This window comes from Pogona vitticeps, chromosome 3 (assembly GCF_051106095.1).
Source record: "Pogona vitticeps strain Pit_001003342236 chromosome 3, PviZW2.1, whole genome shotgun sequence".
NCBI classification, from domain to species: domain Eukaryota; kingdom Metazoa; phylum Chordata; class Lepidosauria; order Squamata; family Agamidae; genus Pogona; species Pogona vitticeps.
Window position 1 is genome coordinate 41,871,185 of NC_135785.1, and position 24,417 is coordinate 41,895,601.

A 24,417-nucleotide genomic window follows, 5' to 3' on the forward strand; every position below is an offset into this window, starting at 1 on the left:
TATTTTACTGCTATGGGAAGCAAAATATAATCTTGCATATGGAGAGATAATGGTGGGCTTCCAGACCTTCTAATCATGCTAAAGCTGTTCCTCTGAGATGATCAGGACAAGTTATGCAAGACAAGTAGTGTTAAGAGCTGAGTTGTCCATAAAGGGAAATTACTTAACATTTCATTTCTTCTAACTTATCCAGCCTTTTATTGCAGCATTCACATCATGTTTCACCTTATTTTATTTTATTTTTCAGTTAATCCCAACTGCATAAGTGAAAGAAAGTCCAAAGTTTTCCATAATGGTTTTGACTGCAAGAGATCACTAGCTTTAGACAAGCAATGCTGCATTTGCTCAGTGTCCAGAAATAGGTCTGTTATGCATGTTTGGTGGTGGCAGAGCATGAGAACTCCATCATGAGACTTAGCCGTGAGTAATTTATATTTGTTTGCCACAGCAGATTGAAAGTTGTGTTCAGTACACAGCTCATTTTTAATCTAATTTAAGCTCCTTTTCCACTTCCACTGAAACAAGGCACGAGGCTATTCTCACGTTTATCTTGTGTAAGAGAGATAAAGTTGATTCTGTGCATTTGGACTTCCAATAAGTCTTTGACATGGGTGCTTTGACAACAGCTTCCAAAAATGAAGGACGGGGCAGGGAGAGCTGTCTCATAATATAAAAATTATTATCCTTTTGGGAATCAGACATTGAAAAAAAAAAAAACAAGCACTGAATTGTCAACTGCTAGTTGCCAAGGTGGATGGAGATTTTGATGTGTCTCCTGTAGAACTAAGAGAACTCAAGAAAAAGTTGAGAACAAAACTGACACCCTGTCTGTGAAGGATAAGATAAATATCCTTGAATGACCTCACCTTCAGATCAGCACAGGCTTCCTGGAAAGGTAGAATGATGATGATATGCAACCCACAAGTGTTACTAGATTACTTTTTTCTCTTGTCACATGTCTCGTAGCAATGCTAATTGCTTGTGATGGGGTAGGTGGGTGGGGGGGCCGCAAGCACCAAAATAGACATTTGCTTGATGCAATGCTGGGGCACAGCAAATTTTTGTTCATCTAATTTCAAGTGTGGTGGGTAGAGTCCTTACAGGAAACTCAGCATATATACTGGGCAGACTTATTATTACTGTTCCCAGTATAATTACAGGCAGAAATATCCACTATTTCATAGTGGCTACAATGCTGGCAGGGTGAAATATTCCTATTAGCAGTAATGGAGGTCTTTTTTTTTCCTGACACATTCTAAACACTGCTTATTCTCAAAGAGCACATAGCCCTATATCTTTTTTTTTCCAAACAATGGACATCTTTGGAACCTTAAATGATGCAAATACTCTATTTAGCTTTTAAATTCTTCACAAATAAAAATTTGTCCCTTGATGCCTGCAGTGTTTCTCTGACCACGTCAGAGAACTAGCTGCTGACAAATATTATATTATGTCTTCTATTGATAAATCAAACATGTTTCTCAAATATTACAATAATAACTAGAATTCATACTTTTCCCAAGCATATGATGTTGCACAGGTGCATGTATATTCCATTATTCAGAAAAAAATAAAAGATCTTTGAATGTGGGAGACAGTGCTTCTGTGCCTATGGTTCAAATAGTCAGGAGATGTCCTGATATTGCTGCACAACATCATGCCCACATTACCAGTAGGAAAAAGGATGCCAAGCTTTACATAGCAAAAGGGAACCAATGGCAGTAATCAAGACAGTCTACATGATACCTTCTTGTGCTCCCTACCATTCACAAAGTGACACCAAGCAAGGGAAAATCCCAGACGCTGACTCCTGCTGACCCAAACACAAAGCAAGGAAGAAAGGACAACAGAAGTATGAACTTAATTAAACTTAGCTCCCTTGACAAGACCAGCAATACGACGAAGTGAAGGTCATCCTGTTCCTCTAGCAGTCAATACACTATAATTAATGTTATGATAACGTTACTTTTAAACTGGTTTATTCTTCAATGCACAGAATACTTTACAGCACAGGCAAAACCCAGAAGCAATCCTCTGAACCAATGAGCATACCAGTTCACACTCCAACACCAAACAAAAAAACAGCAAAAGGGGTGACAAAAGAGGAAAATGTGCAACTGGACTTACATGTACCTAGACTTTGCTGCACAATTTGATATACCAGAGAGCTGTACATCTACATAGTGGTTTTATAAATCCCCCTGCTATTTAAAGCTTTTTTTGACCTCTGAGAAGGGCGGTAGTTAATGATTACCATGAAGATCACACAAACATTAGACTAAAAACCCAGAGATTACTGAAATCTAGTCTTTTTCATTTACTGTACAGATGATAAGGTCAAACTCTCTAGAAGTAATCAAAGATTTTCTTCTTTTAGTTGTATTTACAATTTTCCTACACATGGCTTGAATGTTCAAAGCCTTCAACTAAAGTGTTTGGCTATCTGTAGAAGTTCCTTAAAGATCCTTTCTATATGACTGGCTAAAGCTAAATGCAAGAAATTTGGCTTTTCTTTTCTACTGCACAACCCAAAATGAGTAGAACTTGAAAATGCCTGACATTGGCTGGAACATACTAAAATTATTTTGTGCATCTGTAAATGTCTTCACTTAAAATCAATGTGGAAGACAGGCATGCATGCAAGTTTGCAATATACATTTATTTAATTGATTTCAGGTATTTGAATGCACTCCATTGATTACTATCTCCAGATAGTTTTCTACTAGCCCACTCCATCCCAAAAGCTCCAGAATAGTAAGAATGATAGTTAACAATCTGGTGCCTCTCAAATATTTGACAGTGCAACGCCTGCTCTCCCTAACTGTTGGCTGAGACTTGTGGACGTTCTAGTCCACAACATCTGGAAATCATCAGGATATCTACATATGTATTAGAATATAGCATTATGAGAAAAATCTAGGTACTAATCTAGACAAAACTACAAATGGTAGAACATCTTCTAATAGATGCATTACAATAACTTGGTGCATATTATGATCAAGATCAAATTAACTCCAACCCTACTAAGACTCAAATATATGACTTCCATTTGAGAATGAAGCAGGTATCTTTTCTGCCTTTCTTAATATAAAATGAGACCATTAACTAGAAGTATGCCTAAAAACAAAATATCTAGCACCAACATTTGTGATCAACATCCACAGAAAACCCAACCTGTCTCTGCAAAGCAACATGCCAATCATTGAATTAGATTGCATCATAGAAAGTCTATCTTTTTCCCCACCTCCATATCCCTATTATCTTGCCTACCTTGGCCCAAAAACAACAAAGAGGGCAAGGAGAAAAAAAGAACAAATACTAGGACAGCTTCAGGGTTATATACACAAAAGAAAAAAAAGAGACCATGGTTAACTTATAACTTAGTTCGATCTTCTTGAGAAATTAGTCTGACACATCAGGAAAATCCCACCACATATTCTCTTTTAATCAGACAAAGAGGTATAGTTGTATATTATGCATTCAATCCTGCTTGCTACATGCAAGAGAAATAGGACTAAGAATGTTTCTATCAGGACTAAGAGTGTTTTTATCTATTATAGCCCAGCTGTTGGGTTGGGCTATCTATCATAACCCAACAGCCATGCTTTGGTGTCTGGCTGTTGGTGCTACAATCAATGCACACTAACTTGAGATGTTCATGGAAAACAGGATTAAAAACATTTCTGTCGAGGGCTGTATCAGTATAGCCCAGTGCAACCCTGTAATTTTGGTGCCTGGCTGCTGATGCACAGCAGCAGCTGGAGGTGTTTCCTTCAAGGAAAGGGCAATCACCAACTCCATCTCAGGCCACCAAGCCTGCTTGTTATTGTGGACAGAATCGAGAAAATATTTTGTCTGTGCATCTGTGCCACAAAGTCAGAACAGACTTATAGTGACCTTAGTAGGGCTGCAGGAATTTCATGTCTATCATTCTATCCAACACAACACATTGTGTGCCTCATATTATGTATTAAAGTCTGGTAAGCCTTATCACTAAACACTTCAAAATGAAGTGAAAGACAGTATTTTGGAGAGCAGGGGAAGGGAGCCACACATCCTCTTTTTCTTTTTCTTTTTTTTCCCTTTTTTCGGTCCATAAAACTTGCAAAACGGTGGCCTTGATAGATAATACAGTCAGAGAAGATGTGGGAAAACTTTGTCCTCCATATGATTTGGATTACAACTTCCACAATTCATCATCATTGGACACCAGGGCTGGAGCTTTGGGGAGCTGAAGTTCAAAACACCTGAAGGCCCAAAGTTTACCATCCCAAATTTACACAACTGTAGTTAGCAACCATTAAAATTGTAACCAGTGTAAGTGTTCTTGGCAAAATAATTCCAAAAGGGGGGGATATGAGAGAGAGAGAGAGAGAGAGAGAGAGAGAGAGAGAGAGAGAGAGAGAGAGAGAGAGAGAGAATCATTATCTTCTTGTCCCAAAGGTTTAGTCTCCTCAAAATTAGCACATGATCTTCTCAATGATATAAGCATTATCACTGGCTTATTGCTGTACACAAAACTGTCAAGTTTGTGATCTTTATTTTGGAACTTCAGGTCCATGGCTACAACTTCCAATCCGGATGATTTTGGACTTTTCTGCTTCTTTCCCAAATCCCAATATCTGCAGCAACCAACCTGATGAAGAGTCTTGGTTATTCATAAACTTTATGAAGATATTTAAAAGTCTGTGTGAGCACCACCATCCCTGCTTTGCATGGGGGTGGGACCCTCAACCATTGTCTCTGTAAACTGCAAACCCCGGGAGCTAATTGAACTGGATTTTATTAGGATCAGGAAGCAAAGTACAAGGAGTGGGAGGGAGCCAGCTGAACCCTGTCCCAACAGTTTTCTAGGGGGACGAGTTACCTCCACTAGCCCTATGTAGCTTTCACTGGGACTGCAACACTCAAAATCTGTTGGTGGCGCTGGGGCTTCAACATAGTCTCAAGTGACTCCACACTTTTAAAGGAAGGCTTGTACTGCTGGCTGCTTAATGATGCCTGTAGCTTTCAGGTCCTGCCTGTAGCTGCCGCCGCCATTCCTTCTGCCTCTTGTGTTTCCAGTACCTTCGTTTGGTAGGGGTGAGGGCAAGGTGCCCTGCTGGACACTGAGGTCTTTGTATGTTGGTCAGATGAGGTGGCAGTGCCAGGGCGAAACAGAGGCACTTGTCCACTGCATCCTTGCTTCCTGGCAACAGAGACCTCCACAAGGACCCCTGTCCAGAGGTTGTCTAAATACATATAGTCCACATTCCTAGCCACACAAAATATGGATTCAAGTCCCTCACAGTCTCATCCCAGGTCTCCTCATCCTCTGACCCAGTTGTCTATGTCCCACTTGGTGCTCTTCCTCTTCATCATCTTTCCCATTTATTCCCACCAACAGTCTGCTAGCCATGGGCCCTGCCTCCTCACCAGCTGGGCTCTATCTCCTGCCTCCATCCCTTCTCCACCGGGGGCCTGCCATCCCACATCTGCACCTGCCTGAGGCCCTCCAGGGGGGCATGTGGCAAGGATAGAGAGCAAAAGGCACCAGTAGTGACCCCACACACACACACACAATCTAATAAAAATATTATCCAGCTCTCATTTTCAGTTTTGCTAGTGGTCTGCACAACTGTGTTTCTCTGTTTTATTACCAACAGTACAGTAGAGAGGGCTGGTTCAAGATTTTTTTAAAAAAGGAAAACATGGCAACTGTAGATGGAGAGGATAGGAACACTCTTACAGGTGGGAAACAGACACGAATTAGAAGTGAAAATTAAGCTAATGTGTTATTAATGTTATGTTCCGGTTAGAATTCTTGTTAGATTATAATGGAACGGTTTTAACAATGTTCTAACAATGACAACAAATGTTGCTGCTCCTTTCCTTTAGGTAAAGTGAAGCAGCCTGCTCCAGGCATCATCCCACTGAGAAACTGCCAAATGCCAAAAAGATGACAAAGGAGGTGGGAGAGAACAGTCTCCTAAGAGGGCATTATCTGTATGCTGATAAAAGTAGGTTCACAAAAACAAACCTACAGAATTTAAACTAACAACCCAAATCCAACTGTTTTAGCCTAGTAAATTGCACTACAGTAGAGGGGCTCCAATCCTTTGGCCATCTCATGAGAAGAGAAGACTCCCTGGAAAAGACCCTAATGCTAGGAAAGTGTGAAGGTAAGAGGAGAAGGGGATGACAGAGGACAAGATGGTTGGACAGTGTCACTGAAACTATCAACATGAATTTGACCCAACTCTGGGAGGCAGTGGAAGACAGACGGGCCTGGCCTGCTCTGGTCCATGGGGTCATGAAGAGTCGGACATGACTTAATGACTAAACAACAAAGATCCATTGAACCAATGGGGATTTGGTGAGGCAACTCCTCTGTAAGTTCCATTGATACAAATGGGCCTTCTCTAACTGTAATTTACTTTAGCATAGTAAATTACAGTTAGAGCAGTGGTTCTTAACCTTTGTTACTTGTATGCTTTTGAACTTCAACTCCCAGAAACCCCAGTCAGTACAGCTGGTGGTGAAGGCTTCTGGGAGTTGCAGTCCAAAACCCCTGAGTAACTCAAGGTTAAGAACCAGTGAGTTAGAGTATGCTAAGCAACTGGATGTTGGCCAATACCTGAAATCCAGTAATAAATTATATTGATCAATTATCATTCCACTGTGCAAATGTTTAAACAGTTTCTGAGCTTGCCCAAGGAGATATATATAAAGCTTTCCAGTATGGCACCATGTTACTGACCCCAATGTCATCTGCCTGATCCACCAGATCCTCCCAGATCACGTTCCTCCAGTTGGCCACTCCAAAAGTCTTCCACTAGTAGCAGGGCCTTCTCTGTGGTGGCTCCAAATTTATGGGATCAGCTTCCAGATGAGCAATGCCTGGCTCCCTCTCTTTCATTATTCAAACAAAAACTTAAGAGATATCTTTTTAGGGACCCAGGTTAATATTTTGCTCATCTCCAGTCCTGCTGCTTTTGTAAACTGTTCTGGTGCCATTGGGTTTTTAATGTTGTTTTTAATTATTTGTTTAGTTTTATGTATTTTGTTTTAATCCATTATTAAACCACCCAGAATAGTGCTTCTGTTTTTATGGGGCAGTATAGGTAGGTAGGTAAGGGACGTGGTGGCGCTGTGGGCTAAACCGCAGAAGCCTGTGCTGCAGGGTCAGAAGACCAAGCAGTCGTAAGATCGAATCCACGCGACGGAGTGAGCGCCCGTTGCTTGTCCCAGCTCCCGCCAACCTAGCGGTTCGAAAGCATGCAAATGCAAGTAGATAAATAGGTACCATCTCGGTGGGAAGGTAAACAGCGTTCCGTGTCTAAATCACACTGGCCATGTGACCACGGAAAGATTGTCTTCGGACAAACGCTGGCTCTATGGCTTGAAGAGCGGGATGAGCGCCGCCCCCTAGAGTCGGACACGACTGGACAAAAATTGTCAAGGGGAACCTTTACCTTTATAGGGAGGGAGGGAGGGAGGGAGGGAGGAAGGAATGCAGCTACTTACACAATTGACTATTTCAATTGTGGAATGCTCCAGGTCTGGAAGCATTCAAGAAAAACTTAGATAACCACCTGGCAGATATGCTTTGATTGTATTCCTACATTCAGAAGAGGGTTGGACTTGATGGCCTTGTAGGCCACCTATCTATCCATCATCTATTTTATAGTATTTGTCACGAATCATCTTTATTCGTGTCAAAAAGTCTCTCTCTCTCTTTCTTCCTGTTGGTGTTGAGGACTAGATTGTGGTTTAGGTTTCTTTAGGTTTCCTGCCTGTATCAGGGAGAAGACAACAAGAGTTACACACACGTCCATTCATAAAACTCATTTCTGGTACAAGGAAAAGATTAAAAATTAAACTTCCAGAGTGTCAGCAGTCGTAATAACAAAGCGACTTGTGGCACCTAATCTTTAAGGCTAACAATCTGTCATGGTATAAAATGCCATAAGATCCATATCCTGTAGTCCAAAATGTTGAGCAGAAGGGAAACCAGTAAGCATTCCTACCCTAACCCTATTCCAGGAGGCTCCTTTCTTTGTGAGAAGGGAAGGAACAGCTTTATACAATCCCCAGTTTTTAAGTTCTTCAACAATATTGCTGCATTCAAAGGGGGTAACATTAATTCATATGTGGCTAGGATGCCAAAAAGTTAATGAATTCTAGAAAAATGTGGCACTAACAATGGAAAAAAAATAAAGGGGAAATATCAAAAATTGAGGTGAAATATGATTGTCACTCTTAATAGGTGTCAATGAAAATCTAATTCATTTATAGTCAATTTTATTTAATGTTGATAGCAGCACATACTATAGCAGTAAGGCTTCACGGGGGGAAAACTCGATGACGTTATTATCAAAATGCAAGTGGACCTGGTGTGGGAGATAACATTATCTGAGAACGTGACAGATAAACCATTATAAAAGGAACTGATAAAGAATACAAGTTGATTGCAACACAGTATAGCTGTGCTACATTTGCAGACTCAGGTAAAATATCATATGGACCACCAAACAAATATTTGAAATGTTGAGGAAATTATTTTCAAAGGAACCTTTGCAAGATACAAACTTTGCATCCCGGAACTACTGAACTCATTCAACGGGAATGAAGACTCATAAGGTTGTGGCTAATGGCTTATACTTTGAAGTTTAATATTTGTTTTTGAATTCTTCCTAAACTCACATATTGGCTGTTTCCGTAACTAGTAGTTAAAAACAGAAATATAAAGAAAACTTGTAAAACGATACTACTGCTTTTCAAGGGAAGATGTACAGTATGCACAAAAGAATCGCAATAATATATATATGCAAGGCAACTTACAGTATTAACTATTACCATGGAAGCCCTATAAGGGTTGCTATTAAGTCGGTTCCAACTTGACAACACATGGCACAACAAATGCTTACACACACACACACACACACACACACACACACACACACACACACACACACACACACACACACACACACTCACACTCACATATAAAAGCATTTGTTGTGCCATGTGTTTGTCAAGTTGGAACTGACTTAATAGCAACCCTTATAGGGCTTCCATGGTAATAGTTAATACTGTAAGTTGCCTTGCATCCTGTAGGAGAAAGGTGGCATATAAATAGTGTAAATAAATGTTTCAAGAGTGCTTTTATCACATCCAATCCCCAAGTAAGTTACCATGGCTGAATGAGAATTTAAACCCAGCCCTCCTGAGTCCTAGTTCATCATTATATTCACTACACCACACTAGGAATCTTGATAACAGTTTGTGTGTGTATATATATATATATACAGTTTTTTTGTGTGTGTTTTGTGCTGTCAAGTTTGAAGCAACTTATATCTACCCTGATAGGTTTTTCAAGGTAAGTAAATATATGGGGAATACAGTAGTTTTACCAGTTCCACACCCCCAATGAGTTTCCATATCCAGGTGGGAATTTTAACCTTGTTCTTCAGAACCCTAGTCTATCACTTTATCCTTGACACTACACTGGGAGTCCAATAACAGTTTACATGAGAAAACCAAAGAAAAATCGGAGCAGGGTCTGAGACTTTGTAGGAACAGGTAAGCTCAAGGCTCCATAATACTCACCTTGCCTTCCAAGAGACCACTAGTCAAGATCACCCAGAGTGTGTGTTGCTGATTGGGTTAAGTGCCCTGGCATTTATGAGCCTTGGGCAAACTGTGCTGTCCCAGAGCACCACTAGAACCACGGACTGGTGACTCACTCCTGAGTACTTTAAATGAGAGGGTTGCCACAATTATTTATGAAGCATTTAAAGCAAGTCCTTGAAAAGTCCTGAGAAACTTTTCAAGTGTTTGGTTTCATTCTCAGATACTAGAGATGAAACTGCTGGGAGCTGCACCCTGTTATTGAATTTCACTATCATAGCACCAAACCCTGTGGCAGCCGCTGAGGTTACAAAAAAAAAAAGGAAGGGGAGTCGCAACAGACTCTTGGGCAGTATACGGCCCACTTGTCCTTTAATGTCATTTCATGCAATTTCTGTATTGTTGGAGAAAAGACAGGTGTATGTTTTAAAGTTTGCTTTAAACTGCCCAATATCTAACATTCTCTAGCCAATTTACAAAAGATTACATAAGATACCAAAACATGACCAAAAAGTAGAGATAGCATGCCAATGTAAAACCAAGAGATAAATTAAAATCCAAATTTAACCTGGCAGCAAAGAATGATGTGATCTGAAAGCATGAGAAACTGTTCTTAAAATGCCTGAGACTTTAAAAGATGCCAAAAAGTATGTTAAACTAGAGCAATGCAGATGACCATAGGCAGAGTTTCAAGATCTGGTGACCAATGCTGCTCTGCACTTAGTTACAGACTTGCCTAGTTGAGACAAAGGAGCCAACTCTTCCTATCTTAGCCTCCACAACTTCCTGTACTGTTTGCCACTGTTATTAGGAAGCAGTAATAAAAAATGATAAAAGTTATTTATTTTGATCTTGCATTGTTAATACTTAACTCACACCACTGAGTTCTGCGGGTTCTACTATTTTCTAAATATGCAAGTCATCTCTTACAAAAATCTTGCGTTATTTATAATGGTTTATCTATTGTGTGCACATGTGAGCCACACAAAGAAAGGCCATTGAGAACAGTCCTCCACTCCCAGAAAGTTGTCTTTCAACAATGACATCAAAATCAATGTACAAATATTGTAAATGAATATACAAAGTGATACTAAATGAATATACAAATACAGGAAGCACAAAGGCCAGCTGTTGCCTTCTTGCCAGCAAGCAAAGATCTTTCTCTCAAGGCATGCAACTCGCTTTCCTAGCTGTGGAAGGGGCTTTTGCCTTTTACTGATGTGTGTTTACATTATGTTTTTAAATTGTGTGGCATCAGAAAACACTACCAAATGTAATCCAAAATGATATACTGTGCACCCTTTTGCACACAAGGATGTAGACAGTCCAGCATGACATTAAATAAAGTTGTGGTAATCACATTGTTAACCTCCTATAAACCAAGCAACACACATAACAGTGATAAGAACCAGTTCGAAGGCTAGGAAGGAACTTCTTTGACATTCAGGTCAGTGAGATGGTGGGCTAGGCAGCAACAATGGTCTCCCATTCGTACGTATATCATAGGGGTGGGCAATAGGTAGGCGGTGAGCCCCATGTAGCTTCCCCTCCTGCCAGCCTCCACTGCTGTTCAAATTGCAGCAACAACAAAAGCATCGGGAGGGGACACCCTTTTCCTTTGCACTGTGTCTTGTATTAAAAGATTCACATTCCCCAAACCCCCTTTTTTTTAACAAAAAAATTGCAACAAACTAGCATGTTTCCCACTTTGGAAACCTGTGGAAAATGTATTTTAATTGCTAAAAGTAGTTACACAACATTGGCATTATGACATCTGAAATCCCTGGAAGAAAAAGAAGGAAAACAAGTTGTTTCTCAAATGAAAACTCTAAAAATATAGGAAGCTCTTTGCACCTGGTCTAAGCTGATACTGACTACTCTGACTGAGGCAGTTCTCTAGGACTTTATGGAATTCTGTATCACAGGAGTACACCTTCTCTAGTCAGTCACTTACGTACTTACTAATCCAGGTGACCATCCAACCACATGGGAAAACATTGCTGTTGTTATGCTCCGTGAAAACATGTGGCAGGTTGTCATTAATTCCCCCTTCCCCCTTCTTTATTATAGGTACTGTATATGAAATTTTGCACAAGTTCTGCACTCATGCTGATGCTGCTGCCATCATTCCCATTTTGCTGTCAGAACTCCTCAAGTAGATACTGGCCAATGCTTCTGAAGGGTCCTTTTACTCACAGCTCTGTTCGGGTCTGACAAACTAAAGGACACTGTTTCTTTTACTTAGTCAATCCATCTCATACTAGGTATCTCTCTTTTCCTATTGCCTTCCGCATTTCCTAATACAGTTCTGCCCCACTGGACGATTACCCTGCTCTACGACGAATCCGCTTTATGTTGACGTGTATTACTGCCTTTTCTAGTGAGTGATGTATTCTTATCATATGTCTGAACTATGACAGCCTTAAGTTAGTCCTTTTAGATTTAATGACCCAGAATCTACTAATTTTTCTTTCTGGTGGCCCATGATATTCAGAGACCACTCCTCTAACACCTCTTTTCAAAGCATTTTTCCCTTGATGATTTTCTTTACTGCCCAGCCTTTAAATTTGTACATCATAATGGGATATACCATAGTGTGGATGATCTTGGCCTTTTTATTGACTAGCACACTCTCACTCTTGAGGACCTCTTCTAGAAGATTCAAAACTGGTCTTCCAGGTCTCAGTCTTCTTTTAATATAGTCTCCATTTTGATTGATGATTCCATTCAGGTATAGAAAATATTCACAACTTCTATTTCTAATTATCAGTGTTAAAGTTGAACCCTCTTGGTCAAAGTATTAGTTACACACTAGGAAAATCAAATGTCATAGGACACCCATTTCATCCTCCACATAATTAAAGCTATGCTTCAATTTTTAAAGCATAAACTATTTTTTTCCCGAAATTATTTGGCACACTCCAACAGTTATTGTATATCTTGCAATATGATGTCTAGTGCCTCTTCATTTTCTGAACCTTGATTCAACCTGGCATTTCTCAACCCGTGCAAAGTTGAGCAGCTTCCTGGAAAAGAGAAAATTTACTGAGGAAACTTCTTATTAAGGAGTGGATGTCTCAGGAAAAGAGAATACCTACAGAATCACTGCAGGGATTTGAAAACCTGAGGCCAGTGTCTTCAATATTCCTGCACAGGTAGTTCCAACTATGGAAGCCATGGCTAATTCAAAAAGAAGGGGGCTATGTACTTCATCAAGACCATAGGAGGAACTATGGGAAGACGGAAGGAGTGTTTAGATAGACTTGTCAACAGGGAGAGGAGAAACTGTAAGCTGATATCTTGACAACTTAATCTTACGTTGCCAGCAGCCTGCTTTGAAGTACAATATGATATGTCTCTAACCAGATGTTTTGGATGAGGGCAACTCTTGGCTTCTTGTCCACTCTGCCAAGTTTTGCACCTGATGCAGAGTTCTGGAGAATTCAAGAGTTCACTTTGTACAGTGGGGTCTCTACTTAAGAACTTAATCCGTATTGGAAGGTGGTTCTGAAGTTGAAAAGTTCTTATGTTGAATCTGCATTTCCCATAGGAATGCATTGAAAACCATTTAATCCATATCTGCTCTTTTCCGTCCATAGAAACTACAGTGGAACCTCTGCTTAAGAACTTAATCCTTTTTGGAATGGTGTTCTTAAATTGAAACGTTCTTAAGTTGAAGCAAAATTTCCCATAGGAATGGAGTGAAAACCAATTAATCCGTTCTGGCTGTTTTTTTGTTATGTAGAGGTGTGTTCGTACATTGAAGCATTAGTTCCCATAGGAACTAATGCAAAGCTGGTTAATACGTACTCTACCACTAGGGGGAGAATTTTTTTTTAACCTAAGATGACCTAAGGTTAAAAAAAGAGCAGGAAAGTTTTTTTTTCCTGTTCTTATCTTGGCTTTCTGTTCTCAAGTAGAAGCAAAATTTAGCAAATGGAGCTGTTCTTAAGTTGGATTGTTCTTAAGTAGAGACGTTCTTAAGTAGAGACCCCACTGTACATAATTTTTTAGTTCAACAAAGGCATGACCCAACCCAGCTTTCTATTTCTACAGGGGGGGGGCACTCGGGCTTTGCTTTGGGTTTTTTTTTCCCTTGAGGGAAGTCAAATTGCAATAGGAAACCACAATAAGTTTGTCTGACATAGAACCTAGATTCACTTTGGTCCAGAGACTGAAAGGGTCAAGCATGTACATGCACTGAACAACCAAGTGTGTGAGAGATGGCTAATTCATACTTTGCAGAGCACATTTATTAATTTAAAACATTTTTGCCCTGCCTTTCTTCTTGAAAAGGACCCAAGGTGGCTTAAAACAGTGAAATACAAGATTTAAAGCAGAAAACAATGAGTATACAAGAATGGTTGACATCATTAAAATGCAATACTGTATTTAAAGCTACGAACAATGAGTAAAGAGGTATCGTACACCATTAAAAGCCAACATTAAAGCTATGAACAGTAAGTATACAATTAAAAAAAGAAAAGCCAAGGGGGGGGGGGGAATGGAAAACACAAGTAGTACTAGAAATTCAGCCAAAGCAGTACACTAATGTTTGCAAAGATGCAGACTGAACAATGTGAAGATAGATGGGTATGTATTTTTTAAAAAGAGGCAATGAACAGAAAAAAAGGAAGCTGTGGCCAGTAAGGCTTCCTGGCCCAAGTTCAGCATCTTGCAAAATTCATGTTACAGTTTCCTTGAATACCTTCAGGATATGTGGTGTAAATTTACTGGTCACATATAGTATGACTCTGCTTATATAATAAGAAAAGATGAAGCTGCTGGATAGAATATTCTGTCTGCCCACCCACCCCTTCCAGGATATTCCATCCAATATCATGGCAGTTCAGGGGGGCAGAGAGTGGGTGTTTCCACAGTCCATACAAAATTTATTAAGGTCAGCAGGATCTCTGCCCCTTCAGGTCCAGGCCTGGAGTGCTTTCAGCTGATGTGGAACCAACAGGACACGGTGGGAATCAGTCTGGTGTACTGTGCCTCCGTGACCCAGAGAATATGATCTGAAGGTAGCAAACCTTACGTCTTCCACCTTGTCATAGTCGGATCATCACCTGTTGAGATTTGGATTTTGTACAATGGTGTCCCTCTGTGAGGTGGGTGGACCTATTAGAATGATCTACCCCACAAAAAATAATGAAAGCAGCTGGCCTCCAGAATGTTCTTTTGGGTTTTCCAGCTGATCTGGCTTGTGTTCCTGTTGAAGCCCAGGTCACTGTACATGCATTCAGTTACCTGGGCTAAAACATTTCTAGCCACCTACTTCATTGCAGAGCCTGACACTCATCTTGGTTTATGGAAGAGCTAAGGTGATGAAGCAATTAAGAAGATAGCTAGAGAGCAGATAAGATGAGAGCATTCCCTCGGAATACAACTTGGCTGCAGTCCGGGAGCTGTCCTACAAATACTGTAAATTACTTAAGGTGACAAAAAGAGACTACAACACCAAATTTATTAACATAGCCTCCAACCAACAGGAGAAACTCTTCCAGGTAGTCTGCTGCCTTACAAATGCTAGACAGATGCAAACATTACAACCAAATATAGAGAAATGCAACCCATTTCAAATCCAAAACTGAATGCATCCATCAGGACGTTGACTCCTTATTTATCTCAGTAGATTAGACTTTCCCTTCACGTATTGCTGCCTTGTCATGGTGAAGGTACTTCAGTAATTCAGAGAAGCTGTGGGCTATGCCATGCAGGGACACCCAATACGGACAGGTCACAGTGGAGAGTTCTGACTAAACACAATCCATCTCAAGCAGGAACTGGCAAATCACTCTAGTATCTTTGCCAATAAAACTCCATGGGCAGAAACAAAAGACTAAAAGATATGATGCTGAAAGATGAGCCCCTCAGGTCAGAAGGCGTGCTACTGAGGAAGAGAGGGAGGACAAGTACAAGTAGCTCCAGAGCTAATGAAGTGGTTGGGCCAAAACCGAAAGGACGCTCAGTTGTGGATGTTCATGGAAGTGAAAGGAAAGTCCGACGCTGCAAAGAAAAAAAGCTGCATAGGAACCTGGAATGTAAGATCTATGAACCTTGGTAAGCTGGATGTGGTCAAATAGGAGATGGCAAGAATAAACATTGACATCCTGGGTGTCAGTGAACTAAAATGGATGGGAATGGGTGAATTCAGTTCAGACGATTAGCATGTCTACTATTGTGGGCAAGAATCCTGCAGAATAAAAGGAGTAGCCCTCATAGTCAACAAAAGAGTGCAAGGTTATGCTCAAAATCCATCAAGGTAGGCTTCAGCAGTATGTGGACCGAGAGCTCCCAGAAGTACAAGCTGGATTTCAAAGGGCCAGAGGAACTAGAGACCAAATTACTAACATGTGCTGGATTATGGAGAAAGCCAGAGAGATCTAGAAAAGGGCCAGAGGAACTAGAGACCAAATTACTAACATGTGCTGGATTATGGAGAAAGCCAGAGAGATCTAGAAAAATATCTACTTCTGCTTCATTGACTACACAAAAGACTTTGACTGTGTGGATCACAGCAAACGATGGAAAGTTCTTAAAGAAATGGGAGTGCCTGACCACCTTATCTATCTCCTGAGAAATCTATATATATAGTCTCCCCCCACTTATTTAATTTATATGCAGAATACATCACACGAAAGGCTGGACTGGATGAATCCCAAACCGGAATTAAGATTGCCGGAAGAAATATCAACAACGTCAGATATGCAGATGATACCACTCCGATGGCAGAAAATGAGGAGGAATTAAATAACTTCTTAATGAGGGTGAAAGAGGACAGTGCCAAAAACAGTCTGAAGCTCAGCATAAAAAAAAAACTAATATCATTGCCACTGGTCCAATAGCTTCCTGGCAAATAGAAAGGGAAGATATGGAGGCCCTGACAGATTTTACCTTCTTGGGCTCCATGATCACTGCAGATAGTGACAGCAGCCACGAAATTAAAAGATACTTGCTTCTTGGGAGGAAAGCGATGACAAACCTCGACAGCATCTTAAAAAGTAGAGACATCACCTTGCCGACAAAGGTCCGCATAGTCAAAGCTATGGTTTTTCCAATAGCGATGTATGAAAGTTAGAGCTGGACCATAAAGAACGCTGACCACCAAAGAATTGATGCTTTTGAGTTGTGGTGCTGGAGGAGACTCTTGAGAGTCCCCTGGACTACAAAGAGATAAAACCTATCAATTCAAAAGGAAGTCAACCCTGAGTGCTCACTGGAAGGACAGATCCTGAAGCTGAGGCTCCAATACTTTGACCATCTCATGAGAAGAGAAGACTCCCTGGAAAAGACCCTGGTGTTAGGAAAGTGCAAAGGCAAGAGGAGAAGTGGACGATAGAGGATGAGATGGTTGGACAGTGTCATTGGAGTCAACATGAATTTGACCCAACTCTGGGAGGCAGTGGAAAACAGGAGGGCCTGGCGTGCTCTGGTCCATGGGGTCACAAAGAGTCGGACGTGACTAAACGACTAAACAAGAACAACAACAAGCTTGAAGTATAACTAAGCAGCCTTCTTGATGTCTTTTCTCAAGCCATAGGACTCCTGAATAGGGAGGCAAAGCTAGTTCCCTCCCCTTTTGTCAGTCACCTTGCACAAGCAGACCTTTCGATGCAGGCAAACCTTTGACAACCTCATGTAAAAGAGGTATTTGCTTCCTACTACCTAGTACAAAGCCAGCAGAATCCATTCTGAAGTAACTAGGCATGAGTACCACAGCTCTAAAGATGTCTGGGAAACAGTACCTTCTTGTCTGTCTTTTGTTTTATCAAACATCATCCACTGCCCTTATGGTTATTCTTACCCTAAGGTAAAGGTAAAGGTTCCCCTTGACAATTTTTGTCCAGTCGTGTTCGACTCTAGGGGGCAGCGCTCATCCCCGTTTCCAAGCCACAGAACCAGCGTTTTGTCCAAAGACAATCTTCCGTGGTCACATGGCCAGTGAGACTTAGACACGGAACGCTGTTACCTTCCCACCGAGGTGGTCCCCATTTATCTACTCGAATTTGCATGCTTTCGAACCGCTAGGTTGGCGGGAGCTGGGACAAGCGACAGGAGCTCACTCCGTCGCGTGGATTCGATCTTACGACTGCTGGTCTTCTGACCCTGCAGCACAGGCTTCTGAGGTTTAGCCCGCAGTGCCACCACGTCCCATTCTTACCCTACCAATAGTATTGTTCTTCACAGGCTGTGAAATTGTACAGAAATTCTGTTCTTTCTGTTTAGGCAAGATTTCTATCCTGTGGACGTTTCATTCAAGCACAGATGACAATTATCTTTCTTTGGAATTTGTATTAATAAATTGTATTGATCCCATTATCAGGAATGTTGTTTTTGCTGCAATGAACTAGAGACTTTACAGGCCACTGGAAATGCAATGTACAGTTTGACAGAACAAAATGCTATTAAAGTCAACTCCGGACCAGAGAAATTAAAATTGGTTCCTTCCCTTTTGTCAGTCCACCTGCTCAAACAAACCTTTCGTTTCAAGCAAACTTTAAATAACCTCACATTGTTATCTACTTCCTGTTCTCCAGTACAAACCCAGTAGAATCCATTCTGAATGGTTTGAGTACTGCATCCAAAATAAGCACCTGGCCATGACATCACGGTATTCCTGGAACTGCTAAGGGTGTCAATTCACTTTCTCCCTGCAAAGTTATGGAGACAGGCTGGATCTTGCAAGGGGCTCAAATTCTTCCCTTTGTTGGCTGACAGGCATGCCTAGAGTACAGTCCTCTACCAGAACAGGAAATCCAAATAGGTGCTCTGTACAGAACTGCAGCCCAAAAAGTGTTGCAAGTGACCGGCAGTGACACATTTAAACCCAAATACATTAACCTCAAGTTTCAAGATATTTCTATATTTCACCATTAATATTGCCAACAGCAAAAGATGCCAGTTAAATCCACTTAAAAAGCAAATCAAAATACTTGCAGGGTCTTGCTTATGCCACTACTCTATGACAAAATTTTCAAGTTTAACACACAAGTTTTTTTCCCAGGCTTTCCATGAAAAATATTTTTTATCTGTGTTGGCAAGAATCCTGTTTATGAGAAAAGAGTACGCATTCAGCTACTTAAGGACCAATCAAACAAATCAACGAGGCACTGAAATTCATGCCAACTGTGTAAGAGCACTGCCAATGCCAACTTCATCATGAATTCAGCCCTACTGCTAGGAAGAAAATAAAGAAGCAGCTCACATCTTTTCAGACCCAGACATGGCACAATACAAACTTGAGAGGAGGACAAATTTCCTCTGTTCTGTCACAACAGATGGCCTGAACACAAGGATCTAGAGGAAGAAAACAGCAGTATTGATTGTTAACATCATTATCTCAGCAGGTTGCTCCTTTCTGCAGACAGTGATGTTCAACACTCTCAAAGCCAACAATATTTTAGCAAATCAAAATCGTGACTGAGTGCGGTCACATCTGCTTCCCTGCCTGCTCCATGAGACCATGCTCCTTTTAAGTCACCTCCTGTGCTGGTGGACCCCACGCTCATTCCGTCCCATTCGTCCTGGAGGCAGGCACCCAACCTACAGGCAAACCAGGAAAACTTCTGTCCATCTCGGAAGTTATCCATTTCAAATGCGTCTCCCCTATATTAGGAAACTGAACGGCTCACCACGCAGAATGGTGAGCGCCATCAGCACCAGACTTCCACTCATTGCAAAACCAAAGGACAGCAAAGCCAAGCATGACCAATAGCTACATGTTGCTGTTCCATGAACACATTCAGCTAACTACAACCCGAGTATTCATAGTAACAAACCTTTCCACGGAAAAGAAGATGAAACTCCTTAAAACAAATCCTCAGCCACCAGTTGCTAGGTCTTTGTTTCCGAAAATAATACTAAATGGAAATCCCACCCCCAGGGAATAAAAATTACAAAAGGTCATGTCTTATTAAATATGTGGCGCTCCTTTGCATCGCAAGAGCCTCGAGTACCTTAGCGATTTCGCTCACCAAAGGACCCGTTCTTGAAAAGTAGCGCACGGCGCGCGGTGGTGCTGCAGCCTGGAGAGAGGATTCGGATCAGGGGTTCCAAGATTAGGATCGAGGATTTCTCACCACCACCACCACCAACCACCACGACCGCGCCTCCCAACCTGCCGATTTGAACTGGCGCCGGCGAAACGATCGCAAGGGCAGAGGGGAAAGTCCTAGCATCCGAGCGGGGATAAGCACCTTCCTGCCTACCCACTCGCCCCGCCTGCCAATCAGTTCCCCGCCCAGGGCGTGCGGGTGCCGAGATCCACGGGACTTGCTGGTGATTTACTCACGCAGGACTCTGGCTGGCTGGCTGGCTGGTTGGCTGGCCGGCAGGCGGGCGGGCGGGCTCCCTGTTTGTTGCTGTTGCTACTGCTGCCGCCGCCGCCGCTTCTGGCCGTGGCCCAGAAAGAGAGGCAGCAGCACCGTCGTTGCCTGGGCGTCTGTCTGTGGCTCTCTCCTTGATTTGCCTTTGTTACTGCCCCGGCATCCCGGCGTTGAAAAGGCTCCCGTGCAGCAGCCGCCCCAGCTGCAGACGCCTGGCGCAGCTCCCCCGCACAAAGGGCTGGCCCCCGGCGCGACCAGCCGCCCGCCCGGACAACGGGGGGACCCCCATGGCGTCGGTTTGGAAAAAAAAGGAACGAAACCCACGCAAACCAAACGAAAAATAAGAATATAAGATAAATCCCAGCCTGGCTGCAGAAGAGGAGGGCAGCGGTGGGTTGCCGGGTGGGCGGGCTGTCTGTCTGTGTGTGTGAGAGAGAGAGCGAGCGACAGAGAAGGAGGGAGGGAGGGAGAGCCCAGAGGGCAGAGCCTTGTTCAAGGCTAGCGGGGGGGGGGGAAGGAGAGGGGCTGGGAAATGGAAGGGGACCCTTCAGCCTCAGCAAAACAGAAGCCGGAGCCCTCCTGGACCCGCCGCGGCGTCCCTCGCCGGCCCCTGTGGAGAAGGAGGGGGCCGCTCGGCGCGGCGCTGGAAGCGCGCGGCGGGAGTCGAGAAAGGGGGGGTGTCGGCTCCCGCCCCGCTCCGCTCCCTGCCGACCAGCCTGCCCTCGCGCGCCTGCCCTTTTCCCGCTTTCCCACGCCCTTCCCGCCCCGGGCTCGGGCCCTACGAGACCCTCCAGACGTTTCCCACGTGGGCTGGGCAGGGCATGGGCAAGGGCTGGCTGGTCCTCCCGCGGGCAAGGGGGCGTCGAGCGGCTGTTGCTGAGGGAAAAAGCGAGCGGGCGCGCCCCTCGCGCGGGTGGCCGCTGGGGACAGAGGGAGGGAGCCGGGAAGGGATGGCGGGGGGGGGGGGTGGAGGAGGAGGAAGAGGACCGGGGCTCCCCGCTCCGGTTCACGCGGAGAGCTGGAGCCGAGCCCAGCGGCCCCTTCCCCTTTTGGCCGGCCGGGGCTGTAGCGGACGCGCCCCCGTCGGAGGCTTTGGGCGGAAGCCGCTCCTGGGGCCGTCCAGCCTTATTTTCTGGGCCGCCTCCCGCCAGCCAAGCGGTAGCCGAGCGAGCGGCGGGCAGGTCCGGAGAGGAGGGGAGGGCGAGGGGCGACGAAGAGCCGGACACGGCCGTTGCAACGCGTTGATCGCGGGGAACAAAGGGGCGGCTGGAACCAGCCGGGCCCTCGCCGAAGATCGGGCTGAAGGGACAAAAAGAGCACCTTTGAGCGCAGGCAGAGTGCGTTTCCCTCCGGGCATACTGGCCACCAATTTGCCTCGGACCGGACCCCGTTTAGAACAGAGAGAGAGGACTTTTCGTTGGTTTGATTGGTGTGCCCCCGTTTTCGGCCAACGCGGACTTTCGGGTCCCGATAGGATTAAGCCCCCAGTACCTATCATTCTAAAAATGAATAACTGATGGGAATGGAGAAACTGGACGGGATGGGAAAAGGTATTTATGGTCTAGACATATCTGTCTAATGCGCTAGTTCACCACAGATCAACCATGGCAGAAAGGAACTTGGAGTATATACAGTACTATACATCAACCTTGGGTAACTCTGGTGTTCTTGGGCTGCATCGCCCAGAAACCCCGCTGGTGCTGAAGTCTTTTGGAAGTGGCATACCTGGGTTACCAAAGGCTGGGAACCACTGTATTGTTACTGTGGGCATTTTAATGGAATCAGTTTTTCTCCTAAACCTTAAGGCCCAAAATAGATAAATACCTGGTTATCTTAAGGTCTGCCATCTTTCATATGCTACCGTGTTTCTTCCTCCATCAGGTAGACCACTATTTCACCAGGTATCTGGAAGCTAGTTAGGTAGACTGTCACCAGCTCTAGACCAGCATTCATCAACCTGGTGCCCTCCAGAGGTTCTAACCACATCTCTCCTATGGCCTTCTCTCTGGGTGGCTCATGGAATGTTCTGCCCACAAAGAATGGTCAAGCTCACCGTGGATGTTTTAAGCAGAATCTAAAAATATAGCTCTTTTAGAATTGGTTAGAAATTTTAACAGTGTTTCTTGTGTGTGTGTGTTAGCCCTCCTCTGAACTGCTACATTTATAACCTATTATAATTGCTACTATGTATGCATTTGAGTTTGTCTTTTAAATATTGGTTTGTCATCATGAATCTGTTACTCAAAATAAATAAATGGATACAAATAAACAGTTCCCCGCAGTACCACACTCTCAAGTATTAGCACTTTCTGTGCAGAATGTAAGGGACGCTTGCCCAGAGGAAACCATTGTTTGTTGTTACATGCCATCAAGCCGCCCCAATTTATGACGATCCCATGAATGAGTGATCTCCAAAATGTCCTGTCAACAGCCTTGCTCAGCTCTTACAAACTCAAGCCTATGACTTCCTTTAGGAAGACAATCCAGCACATATTGTGTCTTCTTCTTTTCCTGCTGCCTTCCACCTCTCCCATCATTATTGTTTCTTTCCAGAGTATCCTGCCTTCTCATGCTGTGCCCGAAGTAGGACAGCCACAGTTTCAACAATTTTTCCTCCAGAGCTACATAGTTCAGCGTTGATTTGATCTAGGACCCACTGGTTTGTCTTTCAGGCAAAGCTCTCCTCCAGCACCACATATCAAATGAATCAATCCCCCCCCAGCTTTCTTTACTATCCAGCTTTTACATCCCTGCATGATGATCAGAAAAACAATAGTGTGGATGATCTTCATCTTGGTCTCCAGTGACTCTTCCTTACATTTGATTTTTTTTTTTTTTTTTTTTTTTTTACAGTTCTGTCATTGCTGCCCTTCTTAGTCTTGGTTTTCTTCTGATTTCTTGGCTATACTCTCCATTTGGACTGACAGTTGAACCAAGGTACACAAAATCTCTAACCACTTCAGTTTCTTCATTGTCAACATTGAAATTTTGTGGTACTTCTATAGTTATGATTTTTTTTCTTGATGTTCAGCTGCAGTCCTGCTTTGATTCTTTCTTCTTTCACTTTCACTAAAAGTCATTTCAAGTCATTGCTGCTTTCTGCCAGTAAGATGGTGTCATCTGTGTATCATAAATTATTGATGTTTCTTCTGCCAATTTTCATATTCTATTTAGATATATTAAAGTGTTTTGACATGCCAACATGCGCTGAATTATGGAGAAAGCCAGAGAGATCTAGAAAAACATCTACTTCTGCTTCATTGACTATGCAAAAGCCTTTGACTGTGTCGACCACAGTCCAGAGACCTTTGGGTAGTGTGGGCGGCATATAAATTTAATTAATTAATTAATTAATTAATTAATTAATTAACTAACTAACTAACTAACTAACAAACAAACAAACTATGGCAAGTCCTCAAAAGAAATGGGAGTGGCTGACCACCTTATCTGCCCCTGAGAAACCTATACAGTGGACCCTCAACTTACAGACGGCTCGACTTACAGGCTTTTCGAGTTACAGACTTCTCTGACCGCAAAATTTAGGTTCGACTTGCAGCCGAAGAATCAACCTACAGACCAGGAAAAAAAAAAACCAAAATGGAACAAAAACAGGACGAAAACGGCCGGTTATGGGATTAATCGGTTTTCAGTGCATTGTAGGTCAATGGAGCCTTGACCTACAGACTTTTCAACCTGCACACACCGTTCCAATATGGATTAATTCCGTACGTTGAGGGTCCACTCTACGTGGGACAGGAAGCAACAGTTAGAAGTGGATATGGAACAACTGAGTGGTTCAGAATTGGAAAAGGAGCATGACAAGGCTGTGTATTGTCCCCCAGCTTATTTAACTTATATGCAGAATACATCATGCAAAAGGCTGGACTGGAGGAATCCCAAACCTGTATCAAGATTGCCAGAAGAAATATCAACAACTTCAGATATGCAGATGATACCACTCTGACGGCAGAAAGTGAGGAGGAATTAAAGAACCTCTTAAGGAGGGTGAAAGAGGAGAGCGCAAAAAATGGTCTGAAGCTCAACATGAAAAAACTAAGATCATGTCCACTGGTCTCATCACCTCCTGGCAAATAGAAGAGGAAGATATGGAGGCAGTGACAGATTTTACTGTCCTGGGCTCCATGATCACTGCAGATGGTGACAGCAGCCACGAAATTAAAAGACACCTGCTTCTTGGGAGGAAAGTGATGACAAACCTCAACAGCATCTTAAAAAGTAGAGACATTACCTTGCCGACAAATAGTCCACATAGTCACAGCTATAGTTTTTTCAGTAGTGATGTATGGAAGTGAGAGCTGGACCATAAAGAAAGCGGACTGCCGAAGAATTGATGCTTTTGAATTGTGGTGCTGGAGGAGACTCTTGAGAGTCCCCTGGACTGCAAGGAGAACAAACCTATCCATTTTGAAGGAAATCAACCCTGAGTGCTCACTGGAAGGACAGATCCTGAAGC

General features: G+C 43.0%; 1 protein-coding gene across 10 annotated transcripts in view; it reads right to left on the reverse strand.

The window, feature by feature from the left end:
* Positions 1 to 20,423, reverse strand: part of ST6GAL1 (ST6 beta-galactoside alpha-2,6-sialyltransferase 1) — a 92,753-nt gene extending 72,330 nt beyond the window's left edge. For 2 of the 10 annotated variants that reach the window (XM_020811584.3, XM_072995922.2), the window contains exon 1: positions 19,575 to 19,864. The gene's annotated coding sequence lies outside the window, so the exon portion shown is untranslated. Of the gene's footprint in view, positions 1 to 2,127; positions 8,956 to 9,591; positions 16,005 to 19,099; positions 19,159 to 19,574; positions 19,865 to 19,909 lie in introns of those variants that run through there. The other 8 variants (XR_013543020.1, XR_002302174.3, XM_072995921.2 and 5 more) reach the window with 8 other exon arrangements.
* Between the last annotated feature and the right edge of the window lie 3,994 nt (positions 20,424 to 24,417).